General features: G+C 38.2%; 1 long non-coding RNA gene across 3 annotated transcripts in view; it reads left to right on the plus strand.

The window, feature by feature from the left end:
* The window catches only part of LOC149119628 (uncharacterized), a 61,200-nt gene extending 35,482 nt beyond the window's left edge, over positions 1–25,718 (plus strand). For 2 of the 3 annotated variants that reach the window (XR_016227700.1, XR_016227706.1), the window contains one exon: positions 25,206–25,718. This is a non-coding gene — a long non-coding RNA (uncharacterized LOC149119628). Of the gene's footprint in view, positions 1–135; positions 1,611–25,205 lie in introns of those variants that run through there. The other variant, XR_016227702.1, reaches the window with a different exon arrangement.
* The last annotated feature ends 1,720 nt before the right edge of the window (positions 25,719–27,438 follow it).

Consider the following 27,438-nt stretch of genomic DNA (forward strand, 5'->3'; position numbering starts at 1 on the left):
TACCATTCCTGCTATTATCAACCCAATTTTCTGTTTTATATCTTGGGTAGTAGTTTAAGATTGCATTTAAAAAAGTAATTTCTGCCTGAAATAATTAGAAAACCATTGATTTACTCTAATTTCTTTGTTGTACAGATGAAAACCTAGGCTCAGAAAGAAAATGGATTTGCTCAAGATCACACATTAAGGGCCAGTACTATGGTACAGCAGGTTAAGTCACCATCTGCAGCACCAGCATCCCATATAGGCACCAGTTTGAGTACAGACTGCTCCACTTCTGATCCAGCTCTCTGCTAATGTGCCTGGGAAAGCAGCAGAATATGACCCAAGTCATTGGGCCCCTGCACCTAGGTGGTAGACCTGGAATAAGCTCCTGGCTCCTGGCTTCAGACTGGCCCAGATCTGGCCATTGCGGCCATTTAGGGAGTGAACCCAGTGGATGGGTGTTCTCTCTCTCTCTCTCTCTCTCTCTCTCTCTCTCTCTTTCTTTCTCTCATCTATTTGTAATTCTGACTTAAATCTTAAGAAAAAATCCACACAGTAAATCAGTAAGTAGAAGATCCAGTCAGACCAGACATACTGAAGATTCTAAATGACCCAGCCCAACTATCAGTTGGCATTAACCATATAGCCTTCTCTGCATTGGCCTTGTGGTAGATAGGGGCAGGAACTAACATATTATATCCCAGAGTGCTAGAGGATAAGTTCTCAAAAGACAGCTACTATCTGGATGTTCATGGTTCCTAACAGGTCCTATCCCAGGCAGCTTCTTGGAATGCTTAGGACTAGATTGTGCAAAGAGCACCACTTCTTGCCTGGCGGCCTCCTCAACTGAATCCAAGCACCTTAGTTGACCAGCCTAGTGTTACCAAACATCTTATGTAGCAGTCAAGAGCAAAGTCTCTAAAGTGGCAGATTGCTTTGGTTCAGATCCTGGATCTATCAGTTACTAGCAACATACTGGGTACAAATTATAGAGCCTTTTATATCTCAGTTGTCTTATATGTAGAATGGAGATAATAAACTATATTCCAGGAATGCTGTGAGGATTAAATGAGATGATACATGTAAAACATTTAGTTCAGCGATTGGGCCCATAGTAAGTGCTATTTAAGAGTTAGCTATTGTCATTACTGTTTTCTCAGCTCTAAGAGCCAATCTGGAGTCCTAAAGGGCAGGACTAAGTCAATCTAGGATGCACTCAGAAACAGAATGCTACATAAGTAGTTCCCAGGTGGGAATGGAAGACAAAGATGAAGAAGCTATCATTTGTCTAGTCCTTGTTCTATAGGGGATATTTTATTATTCCATGAAAGTTGTATCTTTATAACATTCCACTTTTATCATGTGGCTGAGAAAGTTTAAGTAATTTTCAAAAGTTTACACGGAATTCATAGCCCCGCATCTCCTTTTTTACATTTTATTTCAGAATAGTTTTAAACTTACAAAACAAAAATTGAGGTGTAATTATACTAAGAATTCCCATATACCCCTTATCCCATATTCCCTCTTTACATCTCATAATTAAGTATCTTTGTCAGAGTCAATGAACCACACCCAGCCTCCCCTATTTTTTTTAAATTCAAAAACCTGTTATCCTTCTCATCTCTCCCACACTCCAGTAATCAACATTCTGTGTTTAGATTGAATTTCATTAAAAAAAATTTTACCTTCTACAGTTAAGGAATAACATACAGTATTTTTTGTGTCTGGCTTATTTTATTCAACATGATGCCCCCCCAGTTGCATCCATTTTGCTATAAATCACAAAATTTAATTGTTTGTGTTGCTGAATGTTTCACTGTGCATATGCACCACATTTTCTTTATCTATTCATTTGATGATGGACCCTTTTGTTGATCCCATACTTTGGCTATTGTGAATAGTGGTACTATAAACATGGTGGGGCAGGCCTACTTACATCCAGGTAATTCATAGGGAGCTCCAGGGGAAAAGTTATTGTTGGAGAGGTGAAAGAAATGAATTAGAAGTGGTAGCACTTTGGCGGTGCCTCAGAAAACTGAGAAATCTTCAAAAACAGAAAGAAGGTCATGGGAATCTCTGGCATCTTGTTTTGGTATCTAAACTATTTTGGCCTCCTCCAAAAGGGGTTTAATGACCATTTCCATTTTATTATTCTCTGTCTTCGGAGCATCCAGGAATGAAGAATCTGGGACGATCATTTATAACTCCTCTCTGAAGTGTGCCTGTGGGCAGTGCGCCTAGGACATTCTCAGCAGTCAGAGATGATTTCTCTGAAGCTTCATTGGGCAATTGGGTACCAATACATAACCCAAGAAAAGCAACCAAGGTGGAGCCAGGGAAAGTGTTGGTAGATAGGATCTGATAACACTAGAGCTAACATAGTGGGAGAGTCGTTTCAGTTTCACCTTGCCCATTCTACTTTAGAATACTACTGCTAGACATGAGAGAACACATGGCTAACTATAAAGTTCTGCCTGCAATTTGAAATATGGGCTCTGTTTCTGTTTTTGTGGGAAAAACATGGGGTCAAGATAAGCAGACACGCTACTCTTTGTCAGGCTCAGTTCATAGGATAGGAGAGGAAATTGTGACTTGGACTGATGGAGGCAATTGCAAACCAGGAAACAATAATTTAGGCCAAGAAAGTGTAGGCAGTGACATGGATAATGAAGAAGTTGTCACACAAGCAGTACGCTTTTGACCAGATCACCAAAGAGTTAAACTTATAATGAGCATAACACAGCATAAATGGCTATGTTATGGGAAAGCAAGGAAGAAGTTTAGGCAAGCAAGGAGAGAATTTCAGCTGGCTGATAAAACAGTTGGAACATACTCTCTATACCAAACAGGGAAATTGGAGAGTTTGTGGGGATAGTTAGGTGTGAGTGATGGGTGTTTATGGTCTTCGGAAGAGTGAAAGGTCATGATAAGGAAAGGATGACACTAGGCTTAAGCTACAACTTCTCCACCAGTTCCCAAGTCCCAAGTGCTTTACACTGCCCAGCATACTGTTGGCATTCAGCAGAAAAGATTTATTATTATGTTCATCGGATGAGACAGGCAGGAGTCATGAGTCTTGGCAGAAAAACAAGGCCAAAAGATTTGCTTTGACTAAAAGTCGTATAACTTGAAAGGTTTATTGCTGAACTGATTATGTAATGTAGCTTCGAAAGAACAGTATTTAAGATAAAGATTTGAAGCCCTCAGGCAGGCTTGGAAAGAAAGTTGGGTAAAGGCCTGGATGCATTAATAGTCCATTTAAGAACTGCTTGCCTCTTAAACTCAGTTTCAGACTGTGAAGTGGGAAAGCAGTAGGGCATGGTAAAGGGCACTAATTTGGAGTCAGCAGATCTACACTCTGCCAATGTCTCACTGTAATCTTGGGCAAGTCTTTCCCCTTCCCTGGACATCGGTGTTCTGTACAGACTGGGTAAAGGGTTGCAGTGGGAAGAAAGAGTTAGACTTGGGAATCACTAAGGGCTCTTCCATATCTGACATCTTCGGCTTCATTATAACTCTTCCACATCTAGGTGTTTGGTTACCTACAGCCTCCAGAGCCCATGGAAGGACTTAACTGGACCAGCACTCCAAGTGGGCATTCCTCCCTTATTCCTTTCTCTCTTGGTAGTATCCAGTTTTGCTTGGCCTATTCCAGTAGTTTTCCACTCTGGCAGTCCATTGTACTCACACAGGAACCTAAAAATGCCAAAATTCAGGTACCATCCCTGGAGATTTTGACTTAATAGTTTCTGTGATGATCCTAGTATACAGCCAGGGTAGAGAACTCTGACTTGGACTAACTGATAGACTCATGTAAATTTCTTGCCTTGTTTATTATTTTCACATTTGCTCAGTGGTCCTTTGACCATTCACAAACCACACACTTCTAATGCATTTCTTTTCATGGGCTTATTATTTTCAAACTGGTTAACTCTTCAAACTAAGTTTCCTAATGACTCCAACCAAGTTAACATCCACTATTATCTCTACGTACTTAGATAATTAATATTAAATTATTTTGTACTTGTTGGTTCATAGTTTTGTAATGATAAAAAATCTCATTCATAAATACCATATTAATTCAGATTTTGTGATATTTTATTAAGAGTTGAACTTATATTTATCTCCAATTATCTTCATTTAGTCAGCTATTCACTCATTGTTTCTTTTTAAAATCGTTTTATAGTTTTTAAGCCACATAGCTCAACCATTTAAAACGTAAAGTTTGATAGGATGGATATATCCACAGATATATACCATCACCATCATAGTCAATTTTTTAAAATTTTCATCATGCTGCAAAGAAGCCCCACTGCAACACCTCATCACATCGCTAAGTAATCACTAATCTACTTTCCATATCTACATATTTCCCTGTTCTGGAGTTCCATGTGAATGGGATTATATAGTATGACATCTTTTGTTACTGACTTCTTTCACTTAATATAATTTTTTTCAGGGATCATTCATGTTGTAGCATGCATCAGTACTTTATTTTGGTTTATATTGCTAAAATATATTCCATTGTAGGGATATGTCACTTTTTTTATATATGTTATCAACTGATAGATATTTGGATTGTTTCAATAATGCTGTTCAAAAATTTTTAAAAAGGGCTGGCGCCGCGGCTCACTAGGCTAACCCTCCACCTGCGGCGCCGGCACCCCGGGTTCTAGTCCCAGTTTGGGCACCAGATTCTGTCCTGGTTGCTCCTCTTCCAGTCCAGCTCTCTGCTGTGGCCCGGGAAGGCAGTGGAGGATGGCCCAAGTGCTTGGGCCCTGCACCCGCATGGGAGACCAGGAGGAAGCACCTGGCTCCTGGCTTCGGATTGGCGCAGCGCGCTGGCTGTGGCAGCTATTTGGGGGGTGAATCAATGGAAGGAAGACCTTTCTCCCTGTCTCTCTCTCTTTCTCACTGTCTAACTCTGAGTGTCAAAAAAAGAATTTTTTTAAAAGGTTGTGTCTGGGGCATGGTACTGTGGCATAGCAGGTAAAGCCTCTGCCTGCAGTGCCAGAATCCCTTATAGGAGCTAGTTCGAGTCCTAGCTGCTACACTTTCAATCCAGCTCTCTGCTATGGCTTAGGAAAGCAGTAGAAGATGGCCCAAGTCCTTGGGTCCCTGTATCCATAGGTGAGACCCAGGCAGAAGCTCCTGGCTCCTGGCTTCAGATCAGCCCAGCTCTGGCCGTTTTGGCCATTTGGGGAATGAGCCAGCGGATGGAAGACTTCTCTCTGTCTCTCAGCTTCTGCCTCTCTGTAACTCTGTATTTCAAATAAATAAATAAATCTTAAAGGAAAATTTGTTCCTGGAAATACAAAAGTACCTCAAAAAATTTGTGGGAAAGTGGAACTAATAATATGAGTTGGGGCAGCATTTGCATTAGCTGTTAAGAGACACCTGCCCGAGTTTGATAATTGACTGCTCCTGACTCCAGCTTCCTGGTAACAGAAACCTGGGGAGGCAACAGTGATGGGTCGAGTAATTGGATTCCTGATATCCACGTGTGAGACCGGGATTGTGTTCTTGGCTCCTGGATTTGTCCCAGCCCTTGACATTGTGGGTATTTGGGAAGTGAACCAGTTGATAGGAGATCTTTGTCTTTCTCTCTGTGTCTCTCAAATAAATTTTAAAAATTAAAAATTTTAAAAAATAACATCTGAGTTTTAATGCAAAAGATTAATGAAAAATTTCTTTTTATAATATATAGAAAGTGTGTATTATGAAAAGTTTATGTATAGATTTTTAAAAATTTCCATGAAAATAGGCTCACTCTTTTGATTCTATTTTTCTTTTTGATTCTATTTTTGAAGTGCGCTAATATATTTTCATTATTCTCTGGTATATGCCTAGGGTTGGAATTACTGAGTCATATGGCAATTCTGTGTTTTAGTGATTTGAGGAGTTGCCACACTGTTTTCCAATGGACTGCATAATTTTATATTGCCACCAAAACTATAAAGAAGTTCTAATTTCTCTATATCCTTGTTAACACTTCTTTATAATAAAAATTTTTAACTTTACCTGTTCTAGTGGGTGGAAAGAGGCATCTCATTGTAATCCTCATTTGCATTCCCCAGATAACTAGAATATTGAATATTTTTTCATGTGCCTGTTGGCCATTCTATTATATATATATTGAGAAATGTCTTCTCAGATTCTAATCTGTTTTTAGAATTGAATTATTTATCTTTTTATTGTTGAGTTGCAAGAGTTCTAAATTAAAGCCTTATCAGATGTATGGTTTGAAATTTTTTTGCCATTCTTTGGGTGGTCTTTTCACTTTCTTTACAGAATCCTTCAAACACAACAATTTTTAAATTCTGTTAAAGTCTAGTTTATTTTGTCCTTTGTTCATCATGTATTTGGCATCATATCGGATATTCTCTTGCCAAATTCAAGATCATATAGATTTACCTTCATGTTGCCTTCTAAAAGTTTCATGTTTTGTTTTTATATTTAGGGCTTTGATCCATTTTGAGTTCAAATATTGTACTTTTGTGTGCATCTTCATTTGTCCCAGCATCATTTGTTGAAAAGATGCTTCTCTATTGAATGGTCCAGGCACCCTTGTCAAAAATCGTTGGATCTTAGATGTGTTATTTCTCGACTTTCAAGCCCATTACATTTTTCTTTTTTTTTTTCTTTTTTTTTTTTTTTTAAACTTTTATTTAATGCATATAAATTTCCAAAGTACGACTTATGGATTACAATGGCTTTCCCCCCATACCGTCCCTCCCACCCACAACCCTCCCCTTTCCCACTCCCTCTCCCCTTCCATTCACATCAAGATTCATTTTCGATTATCTTAATATACAGAAGATCAGCTTAGTATACATTAAGTATGGATTTCAACAGTTTGCTCCCACACAGAAACATAAAGTGAAAAATAATAGATGATTTTTTAAAATGATGATGAAATCAGAGCAGACCTATTGTCATGTTTAATCCCAGTGAGAGTCAAGTTGGGAATTGATAATTTTTTTTTTTTTTTTTTTACAGAGGATCAGTTTAGTATGCATTAAGTAAGGATTTCAACAGTTTGCACCCCCATAGAAACACAAAGTGAAATATATTGTTTGAGTACTCGTTATAGCATTAAATCTCAATGTACAGCACATTAAGGATAGAGATCCTACATGAGGAGTAAGTGCACAGTGACTCCTGTTGTTGACTTTACCAATTGACACTCCTGTCTATGGCATCAGTAATCTCCCTATGCTCCAGTCATGAGTTTCCAAGGCTATGGAAGCCCTCTGAGTTCTCCGATTCTTATCTTGTTTAGACAAGGTCATAGTCAAAGTGGAGGTTCTCTCCTCCCTTCAGAGAAAGGTACCTCCTTCTTTGATGGCCTGTTCTTTCCACTGGGATCTCACTCGCAGAGATCTTTTGCCAGAATGTCTTGGCTTTCCATGCCTGAAATACTCTCATGAGCTTTTCAGCCAGCTCCGAATGCCTTTAGGGCTGATTCTGAGGCCAGAGTGCTATTTAGGACATCTGCCATTCTATGAGTCTGCTGAGTATCTCACTTCCCATGTTGGATCACTCTCCCCTTTATTTACTCCATCAGTTAGCGTTAGCAGGTACTAGACTTGTCTATGTGCTCCCTTTGACTCCCAGTCCCTTCACCATGACCAACTGTGAACTGAAACTGATCACCTGGAACAGTGAGATGGCATTGGTACATGCCACCTCGATGGGATTGAATTGGAATCCCCTGGTATGCTTCCAACTCCACCACTTGGGGCAAGTCAGCCTGAGCATGTCCCAAATTATACATCTCTTCCCTCTCCCATTCCCACCACCATGTTCAACAGGGATCACATTTCAGTTAATTTTCAACACTTAAGAATAACTGTGTATTAATTACAGAATTAAACCAGTCATATTAAGTAGAACAGATAAAAAAAACTACTAAGAGGGATAATGTATTTTATATTCATCATTCTGCCACTATAATATTGTATTGACTATTGCTTTGTAGATAGTTGAGAAACTGGGAAGTGTGAGTTCTTCTATTTTATTCCTTCATTTTCGATGTTTTTATCCAGAATCCCTGAAATTCCATAGGAATTTTAGAATCATTTTGTCAATTGCTACAAATAATTGAAATTCTGATACATTATGTTGAAACTATAATTCAGTATGGGGAGTATTGCCATCTTAGCAATGTTAAGTTTACTGATCTAGGAACATGCAATATTTTTCCATTTTAAAAGATATTCTTTCATTTATTTCAACAATTTCGTACTCTTAGAGTGTAAGGTTTTTTTTTTTTTTTTTTGAAGATTTATTTAAGGACTGGCCCTGTGGAACAGCAGGTTAAAACCCTGGCCTGTAGCACTGGCATCCCATATGGGTACCTGTTTGAACCCTGGCTGCTCCACTTCCAATCCAGCTCCCTGTTATGGCCTGGAAAAGCAGTGGAAGATGGCCCAAGTGCACGGGTCCCTGCACCCATGTGGGAGACCTAGAAGAAGCTCCTGGCTTTGGATTGGCTCAGTTCTGGCCATTGTGGCCATTTGGGGAGTGAACCAGCAGATGGAAGGCCTTTCTCTGTGTCTCTCTTTCAAATAAATAATTTTAAATAAATAAATTTATTATTTGAAAGGCAGAGTTACAGAGAGGCAGAGGCAGAGAGAGTGAGAGAGGTCTTCCATCTGTTGCTTCACTCCTCAAATGAACACAATAACTGGAGCTGGGCTGATCCTAAGCCAGGAGCCAGGAGCCAAGAGCTTCTTTTGGGTCTCCCACACAGGTGTAGGGGCCCAAGAGCTTCAGTCATATTCTACTGCTTTCCCAAGCCATAACAGAGAGCTGGACCAGAAGTGGAGTAGCCAGGACTCAAACCAGCACCCATATGGAATGCCAGCGCTGCAGCTGGCAGCTTTGCCCACTATACCACAACGTTGGTCCCCAGACTATGTTTTTAACTTCAATTCTTAGATTTATTCCTAAGTATTTTATTTATTTTGATACCATTGTGAATTGACTGTTTTCATTTAATTTTTGGATAGTTCATTGAATTTATATAGAAACACAATTGATTTTTGTATATAGATTTTGTATCCTGCAACCTTGATGAACTCCTTTATTATTTATAATTTTTCTAGTGGATTCCCTAGAATTTTTCTACAAATAGATCTGGCATCTGGGAATAGAGATAGGACTTTTTTTCTTATTTTCTAATTTGGATGATTTTCTTTCTTTTACCTAATTACTCTGGTTAGAACCACTAGTATAGTGGTTGGCGCTGTCGAGTAGCAGGAAAAGCCACCACCTGAAGTGCCAGCATCCCATATGGGTGCTGGTTCGAGCCCTGGCTGCTCCACTTCCAATCCAGCTCTCAGCTATGGCCTGGAAAAGCAGTAGAAGATGGCCCAAGTCTTTGGGCCCCTACACCCATGTTGGAGACTGGAAGAAGCTCCTGGCTCCTGGCTTTGGTTTGGTACAACTCCAGCCATTGTGGCCATCTGGGGAGTGAACCAGCTAATGGAAGACTTCTCTCTCTCTCTCTCTCTCTCTCTCTCTCTCTCCCCCCCTCTCCCTCTCCCTCTCCCTCTCCTTCTTCCTCTCTATAACTTTGCCTTCCAAATTAGTAAAACAAATCTTAAAAAAAAAGAACCACTAGTATAATATTAAAAATAAATGGCGCGGCTGGTGCCGTGTCGCACTAGGTTAATCCTCTGCTTGTGGCACCAGCATCCCATATGGGCTCCGGGTTCTAAGAAACTCCTGGCTCCTGGCTTTGGATCGGCATAGCTCCGGCCGTTGCAGCCATTTGGAGAGTGAACTAATGGGAGGAAGACTTTTCTCTCTGTCTCTCTCTCACTGTCTGTAAACTCTACCTGTCAAATAAAAAAAAAGAAAGAAAGAAATGGGAAGAGTGGATGAATATCCGTGTCTTGTTTCTGACATTAGAAGAAGAGTATCTCGTCTTTTATCATTAAGTATATTAGCTGTGGATTTTTTTGCTACTCCATATCAGGTAGTAGAAGTTCTCCTCTATTCCTAGTTTGTTGGGTGTTTTTATCAAATAGATGCTGGATTTTCTGAAATGTGTTTTTCTGTATCTATAGAAAAACATTTATATTTTATTCTTTTGATATTGTTATATTAATTGATCTTCAAATATTAAGGCAACCTTCTGTCCCTGGGATATATATGGTCATAGTAGTTAATGATTTTTATGTTTTATGGATTCTGTTCTGTAATACTTTCTTGAGAAATTAAGAATCTACATTCATAAGAGATATTGATCTGTAGTTTTCTTTTATTGTGTTGTCCTGTTTGCTGTTGGTGTTGGTAACACTGACCTCATAAAATGAGTTGACAAGTAAGCTCTTATTTTCTATTTTTGCAATAATTTGTGAAGACTGGTATCAATTCTTTAAGTGTTCAGAAGATTTTTCAGGTGAAGGCGTCTAGCTTTTCTTTGTGGGTAGTGTTTTTTTTTTGATTAATAATTCAATCCATGTTTGTAGGTCTATACAGATTGCCTGTATCTCTTGAGGTACAGATTGCCGGTTTCTTAGATTTCCTGTGGCTTTTGTGTTTCTATAAATTTGCCTGTTTTGTCTAAGTTTTCTAATTGGTGGGCAGAGAGTTGTTCATACTATTCATAATCTTTTTTTCTTGTAAAGTTAGTAATGTTCAGTTTTCATTTCACACTTCAAAAATTTGGATTGTCTATAAATTTTGTTTTCCAAGATATTTTATTTTGTTGATATATTCAAAAATGTAGTTTTTTGTTTAATTGATTTTTCTCTACTGTTTTCTATTATCTATTTCATTAATTTCAACTTACTAACATTTCCTTCTTGTTGATTTCCTTAGGTTTAATTAGGTATTCTGCTCTAATGTCTTAAGTTTGGAAGATTAGGTTATTAATTTGAGAAATTTCTCTTTTAATACAGTCATTTACAACTATAAATTTCTCTAAAAACATTGCTTTGGCTATGCGCCTTAAGTTTTGGTACACAATGTCTTAATTTTCATTCATTTCAAAATATTTTCTTTTTGACTTGTTCTTTAAATCATTGTTTATTTATGGATGTGTTGTTTAATTTCCACATATTTGTGAATTTTCTCTACTTCCCAATTTTTGATTTTATTCCAGTTTGATCACAGAGCATATTTTGTATTATGTTATGTTTTGAAATTTATTGAGTTTTTTTTTATGACCTACCATATGTTCTACTTTGGAAAATATTCCATGTGTACTTGGAGAGAATACATATTCTGTTTCTGAGTGGAGTAAAATTTCTATTAGGCCTACTTGGTAGGTAGCATTGCCCAAATTTTCTAATTTTTTGTTGACCTTCTGTTTTTTTTAATCTATTGTTTTTTTTTTAACTTTTATTTAATGAATATACGTTTCCAAAGTACGAATAATGGATTACTATGGCTTCCCCCCCATACCGTCCCTCCCACCCACAACCCTCCCCTTTCCCACTCCCTCTCCCCTTCCATTCACATCAAGATTCATTTTCGATTATCTTAATATACAGAAGATCAGCTTAGTATACATTAAGTAAGGATTTCAACAGTTTGCTCCCACACAGAAACATAAAGTGAAAAATAATAGATGATTTTTTTTTAATGATGATGAAATCAGATCAGACCTATTGTCATGTTTAATCCCAGTGAGAGTCAAGTTGGGAGTTGATAGTTTCTTTTCTTTTCTTTTTTTTTTTTTTTTTTTTTTTTTACAGAGGATCAGTTTAGTATGCATTAAATAAAGATTTCAACAGTTTGCACCCCCATAGAAACACAAAGTGAAATATATTATTTGAGTACTCGTTATAGCATTAAATCTCTGACATTTCCAGCTATTATTGTTAGATTGTTGTCCCCTCCTTCATTTATGCCACTTTTGCTTCATCTATTTTGGTGCTGTTATTAAATGCAAATATGTTTATAATTGTACTTCTTGATGAATGGAAGCTTTTATTATAAAGTATAATAATTTTTGTTTTAAAGTTAATTTTGTGTGATGTTAGTATAGCCACTCCAACTTATATAAAGTTCCAATTTGCATGGATGCATTTTCGCATTGAGTTCATTTTAACCCGCTTCTGTCTGAATTTAAAGTATGTCTTCTGCCATATAGTTGAAACTTCTGTTTTATATAGTCAACGTCTTTTGTTTGTATTATTTAATGTATTCAAAATTCTTGTTAGTATATTTGGAAATATGTCTGACATTTCACCTTTCATTTTCTGTATGTCTCATGTTTATTTTGTTAATCTATTCCTCCTTTAGTTCTCTTACATCGAACAAATATTTTTAATGTAGTATCTTAATTTCACTTGTGATTTTTAGCATATTTTCAAGCTTAATTTTAGTGGTTACTCTAGAATTTTTCAACATATGGTAACATCAAAATCAACTTTAGACTTTTACTGTTAACTATAGTAATACATAGAAATGCTGTTCCCATACATCTTTTTTTCTACTCATTTTTTAGTATTTTTGTTGTATACACTGCATCTATAATGTGTGTACCTTAACAGTATATTGTTATAATTATTATTTTATCATTTCTTTTATTTTCTTAGCCCATTACAATTTTTTTCATCTACTTTCCTTGTGCTATAATTTGCAAATATGTTATTAATGTATTACATTTCTAAGTTATAGGCCACAAAGTACTTTCTATTTTCATGATTTTATGCAATTGATTTTTTTTAATTTTTTGACAGGCAGAGTTAAACAGTGAGAGAGAGAGACAGAGAGAGAGTTATAGACAGTGAGAGAGAGACAGAGAGAAAGGTCTTCCTTTCTTTGGTTCACTCCCCTAATAGCCGCTACAGCTGGCGCTGTGCCGATTCAAAGGAGCCGGGTACTTCCTCCTGGTCTCCCATGCCGGTGTAGGGACCCAAGCACTTAGGCCATCCTCCACTGCCCTTCCAGGCCACAGCAGAGAGCTGGAGTGGAAGAGGAGCAACTGGGACTAGTACCTGGCACCCCAACTGGGACTAGAACCCGGGGTGCTGGTGCTGCAGGCAGAGGATTAGCCAAGTGAGCCACGGTGCCAGCCCTGCAATTGATTTTTATTGATTGATTTTAATTTTTAAAAAAATCTAGAAGATTTTTTAAGGTGAACAAATTTCCCTTACTTCATATGTACAGATTTAGAAGCATTGTGAAACTTCCCATCCTACTCTCCCTCCTGGCCAGGCTCTCACCCTCCCTCCTCTTTCCTTTCTTATTGTCTCTTTTAATTTGTGCAATGATTTACTTCCAGTTTATTATGGTTAAATTTATTCCAATGTACTTTACTATACTTAGTAAAGAATTTAAAAACTATCAAGAAGAAAAACACTGTCCCTCAACAGTATAGAAAAGGGCTATAAGCAATAATTGAATCTCAAAATGTCAATTTTGCTCTTATAGATTACATTTTGTGTACCCTGTTACCGCAAATCAGGGAAAACCTATGGTATTTATATTTTTGGACAGGATTATTTCGCTAAACCTAATGATCTACAATTGCAACCATTTTGTTCTGAAATACAGCATTTCATTATTTTTTACATGTAATCCATTATATATATATATGTATGTGTGTGTGTGTGTGTGTGTGTATATATATATATCACAATTTCTTTATCCAGTCATCAGTTGATGGACATCTGTGCTGATTCCATATTTTAGCTATTGTGAATTAAGATGCAATAAACATGGAGGTACAGAAAGCTCTTTCATATACTGATTTCATTTTCTTTTAGTAAATTCCAAGAAGTGGGATTGCTAGGTCATATGGTAGGACTATTTTCAGATTCCTGAAGTATCTCCACACTGTCTTGTACAATGGTTGTACTAGTTTACATTTCCACCAACAGTGAATTGAGGTACCTTTTTCCCTACAGCCTCAGCAGCATCTATTGTTTTTGGATTTCTGTATGAAAGCCAATCTCACCGGGGTGAGGTGAAACCTTTTGTGTTTTTGATTTGCATTTCCTTGATGGCTAGTGATCTTAACCTTTTATTCATGTTTCTGTTGTCCATTTGAACTTCCTTTTTTTAAAACTTTTATTTAATGAACATAAATTTCCAAAGTACAGTTTATGGATTACAATGGCTTCCTTGCTGGCTCAAGTCCTTTGCCCATTTCTTAACTGTATTGTTTTGTTTTTTTTGATACTGAATTTCTTGAGCTCTTAGTATATTCTTGATAATAATATTGTATCAATTGTATAGTTTTCAGACATTTTTGCCCATTCTGTCAGTTGCCTCTTCACTTTGCTGAGTGTTTCCTTTGCAGTGAAGAGGCTTCTCATCTTGATATAATCTCATTTGTCAATTTTGGCTTTGATTGCCTGTGCTTCTGGGGTCTTTTCCAAGAAGTCTTTGTCTATGTCAGTGTCTTGCAGAGTTTCCACAATGTTTTCTTCAAGTAATTTGATGATATCAGGTCATAGATTTAGATCTTCGATCCATTTTGAGTGTATTTTTGTGTATGTTGTAAGGTAGGGGTCTTGTTTCATACTTACGAATGCAAAGATCCAATTATCCTAGCACCATTTGTTGAAGACTATCCTTTCTCCAAGAATTGATTTTAGGTCTTTTGTCAAATATTAGTTGGTTGTAGAAGTGTGGACTGATTTCTGGAGTTTCTATTATTGTATCATAGATCTACATGTCTATTTTTGTGCAAGTTCCAGGCTGTTTTGATTATGACTGTCCTGTAGCATGTCCCAATCTGGTATTATGATGCTTATAGTTTGTTTTTGTTGTTTAAGGATGTTTTTGCTATTTGGGATCTCTTGTGTTTCTGTATGAATTTTAGCATTGTTTTCTCTAAATATTAGGAATTAAAGTGATGCTGGCCTCATAGAAGGTGTTTAAGAAAATTATCTCCCTTTCAGTTGTTTTGAATAGTTTGAGAAGAATTAGAATTAGTTCTTTAAAAGTCTATTAGAATTCAGCAGTGAATTTAGGTTTTCTATGTGTTCATGACTCAATTTTGGTAGTGTTTATGTGTCCAGATATCTATCCATTTCTTCTGTATTTTCCAATTTGTTGGCATATAGCTGTTTGTAGTCATTTCTAATGGTTCTTTTTCATTTCTGTGGTATCTATTGTTACATATTTTTTCATATTTGATTTTGTTGATTTGGGACTTCCCCCACGTTTATCTGGTTATTTAGTGCAAGATGTAGCTGAATCTCTAGGCAATCACTGGGTATGGCTCCACATACTCAGAGCTCCTTGGTTGCTCATAGCAGGTCCTTCCACTGGGAACTGTGCTCACAGTGAGGACTACACAGGTCATTTGTGGGGTTTATATGATGTTGTGGAACACACTAGGGGCTAACACCCAAGCATTGTGATCTACCATGCCCAACTTGGGTGTTACCCTGAATATTCACCTCACCCTGGAGCACTGACCAGGGCTCCCTGGCCATACCCACCACACATTTCTTGGTATTCACTGAAAGTGTGGACATTCAACTAAGCTACAGAGGCAAAGTCCAAAGATAAAAGCCATCAGAAGAAAAAAAAACAGCATTCTACAAATGCTTAAAAAAATGCAGCAATTAAAGAAATAAGAATAAGGAAGACACAATGAATCCCAAAGGAACATAATAAAATTTCAATATTAGGATGTAAAGAGGAAGATATTGAGAAATCAAATTAAAATTTAATCATAGATTTACTCAAAAGCTATCAGAAGCAAATCCATGAACTAAAGAAAACCATAGATGATATGAATGAAATTTTTCCCATAAAACTGAGATTTAAAAAGAATTCAAAATGAAATATTAGAAATGAAGAATTAAATAGATCAAATAATAAATGCAGTGGAAAGTCTTAACAGCAGACTTGGCAAGGCAGAAGAAATAATACCCACATTAGAAGACAAATCTTTGGAAATATTACAAGCAGACAAAAAAGAGAGAAGAAAATAAAAAACTGAAAAAGAGTGTTGGGGATTTATGGGATACTATCAAAGGATCCTCCATACAGGTCTTAGGAGTTCCTGAAGGCATGGAAAGAGAAATTGGACTAGAAGGCTTAATTAGTGAAATAATTATAGAAACCTTCCCCAATTTGGAGAAAGAAAAGGACTTCCAAGTAGAGGAAGCACATAGAACTCCTAACAGACACAATTAGAAAAGATCTTCACCATGACACATTGTAGTCAAACTTTCCACAGTAGGGCATAAAGAAAAGATCCTAAAATGTGCATGAGGAAAACACCAGATTACATTCAGAGGATCTCCAATTAGACTTACAGCAAACTTTTCATCAGAAACTCTTCAGAATAGAAGGGAGTAGTGAGATATAATCTAAGTCTTAAAAGAAAAAACTTGGCCAGTGCCGCAGCTCACTAGGCTAATCCTCTACCTTGTGGCGCCAGCACACCGGGTTCTAGTCCCGGTCAGGGTGCCGGATTCTGTCCCGGTTTCCCCTCTTCCAGGCCAGCTCTCTGCTGTGGCCAGGGAGTGCAGTGGAGGATGGCCCAAGTGCTTGGGCCCTGCACCCCGTGGGAGACCAGGATAAGTACCTGGCTCCTGCCATCAGATCAGCGCAGTGCGCCGGCCGCAGCACACTGGCCGCGGAGGCCATTGGAGGGTGAACCAACGACAAAGGAAGACCCTTCTCTCTGTCTCTCTCTCTCTCTCACTGTCCACTCTGCCTGTCAAAAAAATTAATTAATTAATTAATTAAAAAAAGAAAAAACTGTCACCCCAGAATACTGTACCCTGCAACCTCTCATTTATGAATGAAGGTGAAATAAACGCCTTCCATAAAAAAAAAAAAAAACAGAAATTGAAAGAATTTTTGACCACTCATCCAGCCTTACAAAAGACGCTTAAGTACATGTTACACACAGACAAAACAATAGCCACCATCATCATGAGAGGATGTGAAGGCAGAAAAGCCCCCAGTAAAAATACAAAAGAAATCCAAAGTAAGAAATGAAATATGTATGGAAAATTTCAGGACTGAATTGTTACTTATCAATAGTCACCGTAAATGTAAATGGCCTCAACTCTTCAGTAAAAAGATACAGACTGGCTGAAAGGATTAAAAAACAAGACCCATCTATTTGCTGACTACAAGAAACACATCTCACCAACAAGATACACACAGATTGACAATGAAAAGATGAAAAAGATATTTCATGCTAATGGAAAGCAATAAAGGGCAGGTGTTTTCATCCTAATATCAGACAAAATAGACATTAACATAAAACTGCTAAAAGAGATGAAGAATGGCACTATGTAATGATTAAGGTATCAATTTAACAGGAAGATGTGACTATAATAAATATATATGCACGCAATTAGAGGGCAACTGGCTATTTAAAAGAAATGTTAATGTATCTAAAGGGAGACATAGACTCCAGTACAGTAGAAATGGGGAAATTCAACACCTTACTTTCAACAATGGACAGATCAACTAGACAGAAAATCAGCAAGGAAATAACAGATTTAATCAACACTATAGACCAAATGGATATAACTGATATCTACAGAACTTTTCAACCCACAGTTGCAGAATACACATTCTTCTCATCAGTGCATGGAATTTTCTCTAGAATAGAATGTATGCTAGGCCATAAAGCAAGTCTCTAAATTCAAAAAAATTGAAATTGTACCAAGGGTCTTCTCTGATCACAGTGGAATGAAGCTAGAAATCAACAACTCAATGATCTCTAGAAAATATGCAAACACATGGAGACTGAACAACATGCTCCTGAATGCACAGTGGGTCATAGAAGAAATCAGAAGAGAAATAAAAAAGTTTTTGGAAACAAATCAAGACAACAATACATCATATCAAAACTTATGGAATTGACCGGTGCCATGGCTCACTTGGTTAATCCTCCGCCTGCGGTGCTGGCATCCCATGTGGGTGCTGGGTTCTAGTCCCAGTTGCTCCTCTTCTAGTCCAGCTCTCTGCTGTGGCCCGGGAGGGCAGTGGAGGATGGTCCAAGTGCTTGGGCTCCTGTACCCTCATGGGAGACCAGGAGGAAGCACCTGGCTCCTGGCTTTAGACTGGCACAGTGCCGGCTATGGCAGCCATTTGGGGGGGTAAACCAATGGAAGGAAGACCTTTCTCTCTGTCTCTCTCTCACTGTCTAACTCTATCTGTCAAATAAATTAAAAACAAAACTTATGGAATACAACAAAAGCAGTGTTAAGAGGGAAATGTATAGCCATCAGTGCCTACATTAAAAATGGGAAAGGTACCAACTAAATGAGCTCTAATGCATCTCAAGGACCTAGAAAAACAACAACAAACCAAACCCAGAATCAATAGGAGGAAAGAAATATTTAAAATTTGAGAAAAAATTAAACAAAATTGAAACATTACAAAGGACCAGTGAAATAAAGAGCTGTTTTTTTTAAATAAACAAAATTGACACACCATTGGCCCAATATCCAAGCAAGAAAGAATACCCAAATCAATAAAATCAGAGACAAAAAAGGAAATGCAACAACAGACACCCAAGAAATAAAAAGAATCATCAGGAATTACTACAGAAAGCTGTTTTACAACAAATTGGAAAACCTAGAAGAAATGGATAGATTTGTAGACATATACAATCTACCAAAATTGAGTCATGAAGATATGGAAAACCTAAACAGACGAGTAACAAAGATGGAAATTGAATCAGTTATAAAGACCTTCTCAGCAAAGAAAAGCCCAGGACCGGATGGCTTCATTAATGAATTCTACCAGACATTTTAAAGAAGAACCGATTCCAATTATTTTCAAGCTATTCAAAACAATTGAAAGGGAGGGAATCCTCCCAAACTCCTTCTAGGAGACAGAATTACCTTAATTCCTATACCAGAAAAAGATACAACAGAGAAAGAGAACTATAGATCAAAATCCCTGCTGACCATAGATACAAAAATCCTCAACAAAATATTAACTAATAGAATCCAACAACACATCAGAAAGGTCAATCACCCAGATCAAGTGGGATTTGTCCCTGCTATGTAGGGATGGTTCAACCTTCGCAAATCAGTAAATGTGATACATCACATTAACAAACTGAACAAAAACCGTATGGTTATCTCAATAGATGTAGAGAAAGCATTTGATAAAACACATCCTTTCGTGAGGAAAACCTTTAGCAAATTGGGTATAGGAGAAATATTCCTCAACGCAATCAAGGCAATTTATGACAAACCCATGGCCCCATCCAATTGAATGGGAAAAAGCTGTCCTATTCCCAAGTTCTCTATGCCAAACTAGCTGGCCTACATTCCAAACTGTATCACCATAAGGCTTCTGAATCTCTCTTCAGTTATTTTTCACCAAAACCTACACTATTCTTATGAGTGCCCTCAAGATTAAAGTTACCCTTCCTTGTTCCAAATGAAGTAATTTCCTTTGTGAAAAGATTAGGAGATATTTTATGTTCTGCTTCTCCAGTGAGGCATAATTTCTCCATTAGGGCTCTGAAACTGAAGGTGGGGACAATGTCAAGCTTCTTTTTAAGTGCTGTAGGAACTGAGCACTCATTAAAGGTGTATAGAGGCCAGCGCCGCGGGTCACTCGGCTAATCCTCTGCCTGCGGTGCTGGCACCCTGGTTTCTAGTCCTGGTTGGGACGCCGCTTCTGTCCCGGTTGCTCCTCTTCCAGTCCAGCTCTCTGCTATGGCCCGGGAAGGCAGTGGAGGATGGCCCAGGTCCTTGGGCCCTGCACCTGCATGGGAGACCAGGAGGAAGCACCTGGCTCCTAGCTTCGGATTGGCGCAGCGCGCCGGCCGTAGCAGCCATTTGGGGGGGTAAACCAACAGAAAGGAAGACCTTTCTCTCTGTCTCTCTGTCTCTCTGTCTCTGTCTCTCTCTCTCTCTCTCTCTCTCTCTCTCACACACACACACACACACTATCTGAATCTGTCTGTAAAAAAAAGTGTAGAGACATCAGCAGCCTTGAGGGATTGAGTGATCATATCCCTGGGTAGAATCATCAGTACTTCATATAACTGGGAATATGGATATCAAGGCCCTGGTATTCTTATTATGCTACATCTAGGGTATAACCTCCATTCAAAAAATAGGGTTCAAATAGATGATGAGAGACTCATATCTCTCAATCATACTCACCTGAGACTTAACATCAGGCTACTGGGTCAGAATGAAAAATGATGAGGATCAACTCCTCTTAAGAAGAAACCATTTAGCTGAGTTGTGAAGAAAAAGAGCCCAGTGTTTCTGGCTAGGGCTGTCTGGAGTGGAGTCAGTGTCTCATCAATTTGAGAATCAGAAGGGAAGTAGTTATCGTGGTTCAAATGCCAGAGGCCCTCATCTGTGTTACAGAATTATCATAGATTTTCTTAGTAGATGTTTCATCATTTTCTTATTGATCTTTGGACTATTTCCAGAAACTTTAAATGCATTTTTAAAAATTACTTTCATCACTTTTACTGAGCAGCTAGTTGATAAAACCCCATGCTATCCTGCAAGAAAAAATTCACATTTGCTCATTCTTGCAAAAGTTATCAAGGTTTTATGTGTGTCAGACACTGTGATGGCTAACAGGTATTGCTATGGGCTGAATTTGTGTGTCCCACCACAATTCATTTTTGAAGCCCTTATAATCAATGTTATATTTGTAGATAGGGACTTTGGGACTTGCTATGATTGAACATGGTTTTTCCACTCTGAAACTCATGTTGAAATTTAATCTGTATTATGAAGTATTAAAAGTTTGGCCTAAGGGTTGGTGTTGTGGCATAGCAGGTAAAGCTGCCGCCTATGATGCTGGCTGGCATCCCATGTGTGCGCTGGTCTGTGTCCTAGCTGCTTCACTACAGATCCAGGTGCTTGCGAATGGCCCTGGGTAGTAGCAGAAAATTGTCCACGTACTTGGGATCCTGCCGCCCATGTGGAAGATCCACATGGAGTCCCTGGCTCCTGGCTTAGGATTGACCCAGTTCTGGACATTGTGTCCATTTATGGAGTGAAACAGTGAATTAAAGATCTCTCTCTTTCGCTCCCTCCATTCATTCCTCCTTCTCTCTCTCTTCCTGTATTGTGTTATAAGGAACAGTAAATAGGTTAAGACAGGAGGTAAATAGGGTTATATGGGTTCATGAATGTTTAGCCCTCATGAAGGGATTACTGTCCTTATTAAATCTCTGCCTCTATTTGTTTCTCTTTTCCTTTCTCTGCCTGGACTCTTGTATGCAGAAGGAAGGTGACATATGAATACACAGTGAGGTGGCAGTCATTTCCAAGACAATACGGGCCTTTGAATGAAACTTACTTTGCCAAATCCTTCATCTTGAACTTGTCAACTTCAAGAAAATGATAAATTACTATTGTTTTAACCAGTCTTTGGTATTTTGCTATGGCAGCCTAAACATACTAAGATAAGTATACATGGGTGAATAAACCAAATATAGTTGCCATTTTCAGGAGAATTCTAGGTAGACATTATCAAGTGATCACACAAAAACATGTAAGATTACATATGTGACAAGAGCAACAAATGAATGTGGTACCATAAGAGTACAAAAAATTTCATGTGGCCTTATCAATAAGGCCATAAAAATATTGAATTATCAAAAAGAATAGAAAGTACTTTTGAGGGAAATGCATTCCAGGAGTAAGCAACAGCTGTTGCTGTCTGAAGACCATCACTGGGAAAACCATTTAAGAGTTTTTAACAAAGAGATGATATGACTATCTTTGTCTTATGTAAATATCTTCCTTCATCACTGTAGAGATTGTTTTGTACGGTAACTTTGAAAAACGCTCATTATTTCTTTACACTCTTTTTGTTTGTTTGTTTGTTTGTTTGACAGGCAGAGTGGACAGTGAGAGAGACAGACAGAGAGAAAGGTCTTCCTCTGCCGTTGGTTCACCCTCCGATGGCCGCCGCGGCCGGCGTGCTGTGGCCTGTGCACCGCACCGATCAGATGGCAGGAGCCAGGTGCTTTTCCTGGTCTCCCATGGGGTGCAGGGCCCAAGCACCTGGGCCATCCTCCACTGCACTCCCTGGCCACAGCAGAGAGCTGGCCTGGAAGAGGGGCAACCGGGACAGAATCCGGCACCCCGACCGGGACTAGAACCTGGTGTGCCGGCGCCGCAAGGCGGAGGATTAGCCTAGTGTGCCGCGGCGCCGGCCTCTTTACACTCTTATACAGAACAATTCTAACATTTGATGTGTGGGGGTATTTCCAAGATCAAGCAATTATTTGATGCACTGGGAGTTCCCACAGCTCACTCCTTGGGTTTGATAATTTGCTAGAATGAATCACAGAACTCAGAGAAATGCTTTACTTACACTTGCCAATGTATTATAAAGGATATCATAGAGATTACAAATGAACAGCCATATTAAAAAAGCACAAAGAGCAAGGTTCAGAAGGGTTATGAGAGCAGGAGCTTTTATCCTTATGATGTTGAAGCATATTTGAGCATGTGGATATGTTCACCAACCTGGAAGCTCATCAAACCTTGTTCAAGTGTTTTTATATAATCTCCTGCCACCCCCACTTTCCAGAGATTGATGGGTGGGATTGTAAATTCCAGCCTTCTAGTCTCTTGATATTTCTGGTGACTGTCCTACATTGAGTCTATCTAAGGGTCTCACCTTAAGTTACCTCATTATCATAAACCCAGGTGTGATCAAAAGGGGCTCATTATGAAAAGCATAAGACACAACACCTGTCACCAAGAAGATTCCAAAGACTTCAGGAGCTCTGTGCCAGGAACAAGGGACAATCCATCTATATTAATATATATGCTTTAGATCCATCTATATATATAGTATATTTGTATATATATTTGTATATATAATATAACTATATATAGTTATATTTTGTGTGTGTATATATATATATATATATATATATATGGAACACAAGGATAAAAGCAGAAGCAAGGAGACCACACAAGATATGACAATAAGTTGGACATAGGAAGCTGATAATAAAAGAAGAGGAGATATTAGGTGGATGTATATAGGATAAACTTAAGAAGACAATTTTATGAACTGAAAGAGTGGCAAGGAATGAGGAGTGCATGGCTTCAGTTCTACCATACAGAGAGATAATGAATGCTAGAGGAGGATCAAATTTGATGCAAGATAAGTTTCATTTTTTAAATATTTACTTGTTCATTAATTTGAAAGGCAGAGTGACTGAGAGTATGTGAGATCCTCAATCTGCTGGTTCATTTTCCAAATGTTCTGAACAGCCAGGATTGGCCAGCCAAAGCCAGGAACCCAGAACTTGATGTGGGCCATCATCTGCTGCCTTTCCAGCCACTTTAGCAGGAAGCTGGATCAAAATCAGAGTAGTCAGGACTTCAATCAGCACTCACATGTTGGATGCAGGTGTCCCAAGTAGCAGCTTAACCTGCTGTACCACAACTCCCTCCTTGAAATGTTTAGCTTTTGATAATCTGTCCTGTTTGTAATTGCGACTTTCATAGAAATATAATTATTTTCTTACTATAGACAAAGTTCTTAAAGGTATAAAATTGTAAAGGCAATATAAGGGTGGTAATGAGTAGATTGCATTTTTTCTAAAATGTTTTCATATTATCTGAATGTTATTGTTTGTCCTAGTTATCAATATAAAAACAGTCCAAAATGTAGTGGCCTAAATCAAAACCCAATTTATTATATCTCACATTTTTGTGGGTCAAGAATTTTGTTGGGGCTAAGCTGAGCAATTCTTCTGTTCCTTACTAAGTAGATTTGGGGTCACTCCATATTATTAAGCTGACATCTGGGCTGGTCTGAAAATCCTGAGATTACTTCATTCACACGTCTGGAGCCTTAGTGGCCACATATGAAAAGCTGAGTTTAAATGAACCACTTTCCTTTTCCATGTTGTCTTGGGGCTTCTTTACGTGATCTACCCATTAGAATACTTGGACTTTTTATACGATGTTATGAGTTGAATTGTGTACCCATAAAAGTTATGTTGAAGTCCTAATCTCAGGAGCCTCAGAATGTAACTTTATTTGGAAATAAGGTCATTACAGATTTAATTAGTTAAGATAAAGTCATACTAAAGCAGCGTGAGCTCTATTCTAAGATCAGTGGTATCCTTATAAGAAGAGGAGAGACAACAGAAACATAGATTCACAGGAAGAACTACATGTGATGAAACAGGCACAGATTGGAGTGATGCATCTGTAGGCCAACAACTGCTAAGGACTGCTGACAACAGCAAAAGCTAAGAGAAAGTCATGGAACAGATTCTGCTTTAGAATCTTTAGAAAGGAGAAGAGACAGAGCATAGCCCTGTCAGCACTATTTGAGACTTCTAGCCTCTACATTTGTGAGAGAATTATTATTTTCATTAAAATTAACCAGTTTGTGGTCCTTTTATGGTAGCCCTAGGAAACCAATCTGCATGGCACTTCAGAATTCCAAGACCAAGTGATCCTAGAGATAGTAAGGGAAATCTGCAAGTCTCTTAAGGGCAAGAAGTGGATACTTTTGCAGTGTCACTTTCAACATATTCCATTGGTCATGGTAGTTAGGAGTTCCTACTCAGATTCAAGAAGAGAGGCTATAGACCCAATTTATTTGTGGTAGAGGTATCAAAACATTTGTTAATATCATAATCTATTTTCTTGTTTATGTTAGTTAAATTTACATTTTTGTTATTGTGTTTGTTTCCTTATATCCATGATTCACATAAAAAAATGTGTCTGTTGTATCAGACAAATAGAATGTTCATGGCACAATCAGAAAACAGCCTAATTACCTTCCCCCTCTGCCTACTTGAATTTATTGTGTAAGTGAATTTATTTCCCTGTTATTGAAAGAAATCTTGAGCAGACTCCATAGCTTATCTACTCATACTTTGGTAATAAAAAACTTCATCCACTTTCACTCACAAGAATAATCTCATTTAATAATTCATGTGCCCATTCCAGTATAATAATAAAAAACTCTGACTTCATTCAAAATTAACACACAGTCTCCCTTTACCCAGCTCTGATCTGCTTTAGGCTGGTTGCTTATAGTGGAGATTACCATCTACAGGTTCTCATCATGTCTTTATCACCCAGCTCTGCCCTCATTAGACTCATGACAGTTTTTCCAAGGTGAGAGAAGGAAGTGAATAGAAAAGATAATTTTTTTTAAAAAATAATGTGTGTGGTTGTGCAGATTTTGCATTATAAAACTTACCCCACAATGTATGACCATTCTGGTTTGGGATTGGAAAGACTTGACATGATGGTCAGAGAACTAATCTGGAATTTGTTTTCTCTTTTCAGGGCAAGTGTTTAAGGTTGACTATCTTGGGGTACACTTTCTGCCCTAGTAAGAAGATCTTCAGAGAGACCACCTAGATAAATTTAATATTTGACTCTCTGGTATTTTAAAGACACTGTCGATATTGAAAGACTGGCCAAAATAGTCTATGATGGGAGAGCAGAGGAATGTGTATGGTAGTAACTGCTGTTACGTCAGCCAGCAGGTCAAAGGTAAACAATTTAAAATTTGGCACAATCAAGGGAATTTGAAAACTATATGGACATTTGATGAAAAGAAGAAAACATTATCAATCTTTGTGGTAATTATATGTAGACTGTGTTTTTATAAATGTAGTTGCATTTGGAGATGCATACTAAAGAATTTACAAATTAAATGGTATAATGCATATATATAAATAAATTATTTATAGACTAAATGCTGAATTCATTATAGAAATGTTGGCCTGAAGCAATTTATAAAAGTGATTCTTTCAAGAGAGTTTTTAAACTTATTATTTTTGAATTATTTGAAAAGAGGAGAGAGAGAGAGAGGAGAGAGTGGGGAGAGAGGGGAGAGAGAGAAAGAGAGAGAGAGAGAGAGAGAGAGAGAGAGAGAGAAAGATGTTCTAGCTGCTAGTTTGTTCTCCAAAAGCCCACAGTAGCTAAGGCTGGGCCAAGCCAAAACCAGGAGCTTGGAACTCAATTCGACACTCCATAGTGAGCAGCACAGACCCAAGTACATGATCCATCACCTGCCACCTCCCAAGGGGTGCATTAGAGAAAGCTGAAATTGGATGCAGAGCTGAGACTCAAATCCAGGTGCCCAAGTGTGGAATGTAGCAACCCAAGCAGCATCTTAAGTGCTGCACAAAATTCCTGGCCCCAAGAGGGAAAGGCAAACGTAGAAAGAGGTGAAAGATATATTACTGAATGACAGTGGTAGCAAAGCTGGATGCATCCTGCATGAGAAGCCCATGAGAGAAAAGTCTATGAAAGAAAGAAAGCAGAAACATGGTAGAAGAAATGAATACTAGAGTGATACATTTATGAAGTTGTCAAATAATGCTTGCCTTGAAAATTTTTTATTAAAATGTAAAAGGTAAACAGTAGGCAGAGTAACAGTCCTCCAAAAATGCCTGCAATCAAATCCAGCATACCCGTGGATATGTTTTCTTTCATGGCAAAGGGGACATTAAGTTTGCATATGGAATAAAAATTGCTGATCAGGAGCCAGCGCTGTGGTGCAACAGGTTACAGCTCTGGTTGCAATGCAGGCATCCCATATGGGCATTGGTTCGAGTCTTGGCTGTTCCACTTTTGATCCGGCTCCTTGATAATGTGCTGGGAAAGCAGTGGAAGAATGCCCAAGTCCTTGGCCCCCGGCATCCACATGGGAGACCCAGAAGAAGCCCCTGGCTCTTGGCTTTGAATCAGCCCAGCTCTGGCCATTGCAGCCATTTGGGGAGTGAACCAGAGGATGGAAGACCTCTCTGTTTCTATTTCTCTCTGTAACTCTTTCAAATAAATAAAACAAATCTACAAAAAAGAAAAAAAATTGTTAATGAACTTACATTAAGATGGAGAGATGATCCTGGATCTTCTGGGTGGGCATAATTGAATCACGAGTGTTCTTAAAAGTTGAAGATGAATGCAGGAAAGAGAGAGCACAAGCGAGATTGTAGCTTAAGAAGGACTTGTCCTGATGCTGTTGGCTTTAGAGATGGAGGAGGACCATGATTAAAGGAATGGGAATAGTATCTTAAAGCTGGAAAGGGTAAGGAAATGAACTCTTTTTCTAGGGGCTCCAGAAACTCAGCCTTGCTGATATCTTATATTTAGCCTGGTATGACCCATGCTAGAAGATCCAAAAGAGATGAAATCTTAGTATTAAAGTGACACCTGCTCCATCACATTCATTGCAGCAGTGTTCATAATATCTAAGACAGTATTAAACAAGGTGTTATCATCAGATGCATTGATAAAGAAAATGTGGCATATAAAAATAAATAAATGGAATACTGTTTACCTATATAAAAGAAGGAAATCCGGTCATGTGGTGGGCATTGTTGTGCAACAGGTTAAGTCCTCACTTGTGAGTCTGACACCCTGTATTACAGTCTTGGTTTAAGTCCTGGATACTCTACATCTGATCCAGCTTCCTGTTAATGCACCTGGGAAGGTAGTAAAAAATTGTCAACATGGGAAGTAGTCCACACAGCCAACTCATAGAATGACAATTGCTTTAAATAGCACT

The sequence above is a fragment of the Oryctolagus cuniculus genome, chromosome X (assembly GCF_051225735.1).
Source record: "Oryctolagus cuniculus isolate XC-2025 breed Fujian yellow rabbit chromosome X, ASM5122573v1, whole genome shotgun sequence".
Classification (NCBI taxonomy): domain Eukaryota; kingdom Metazoa; phylum Chordata; class Mammalia; order Lagomorpha; family Leporidae; genus Oryctolagus; species Oryctolagus cuniculus.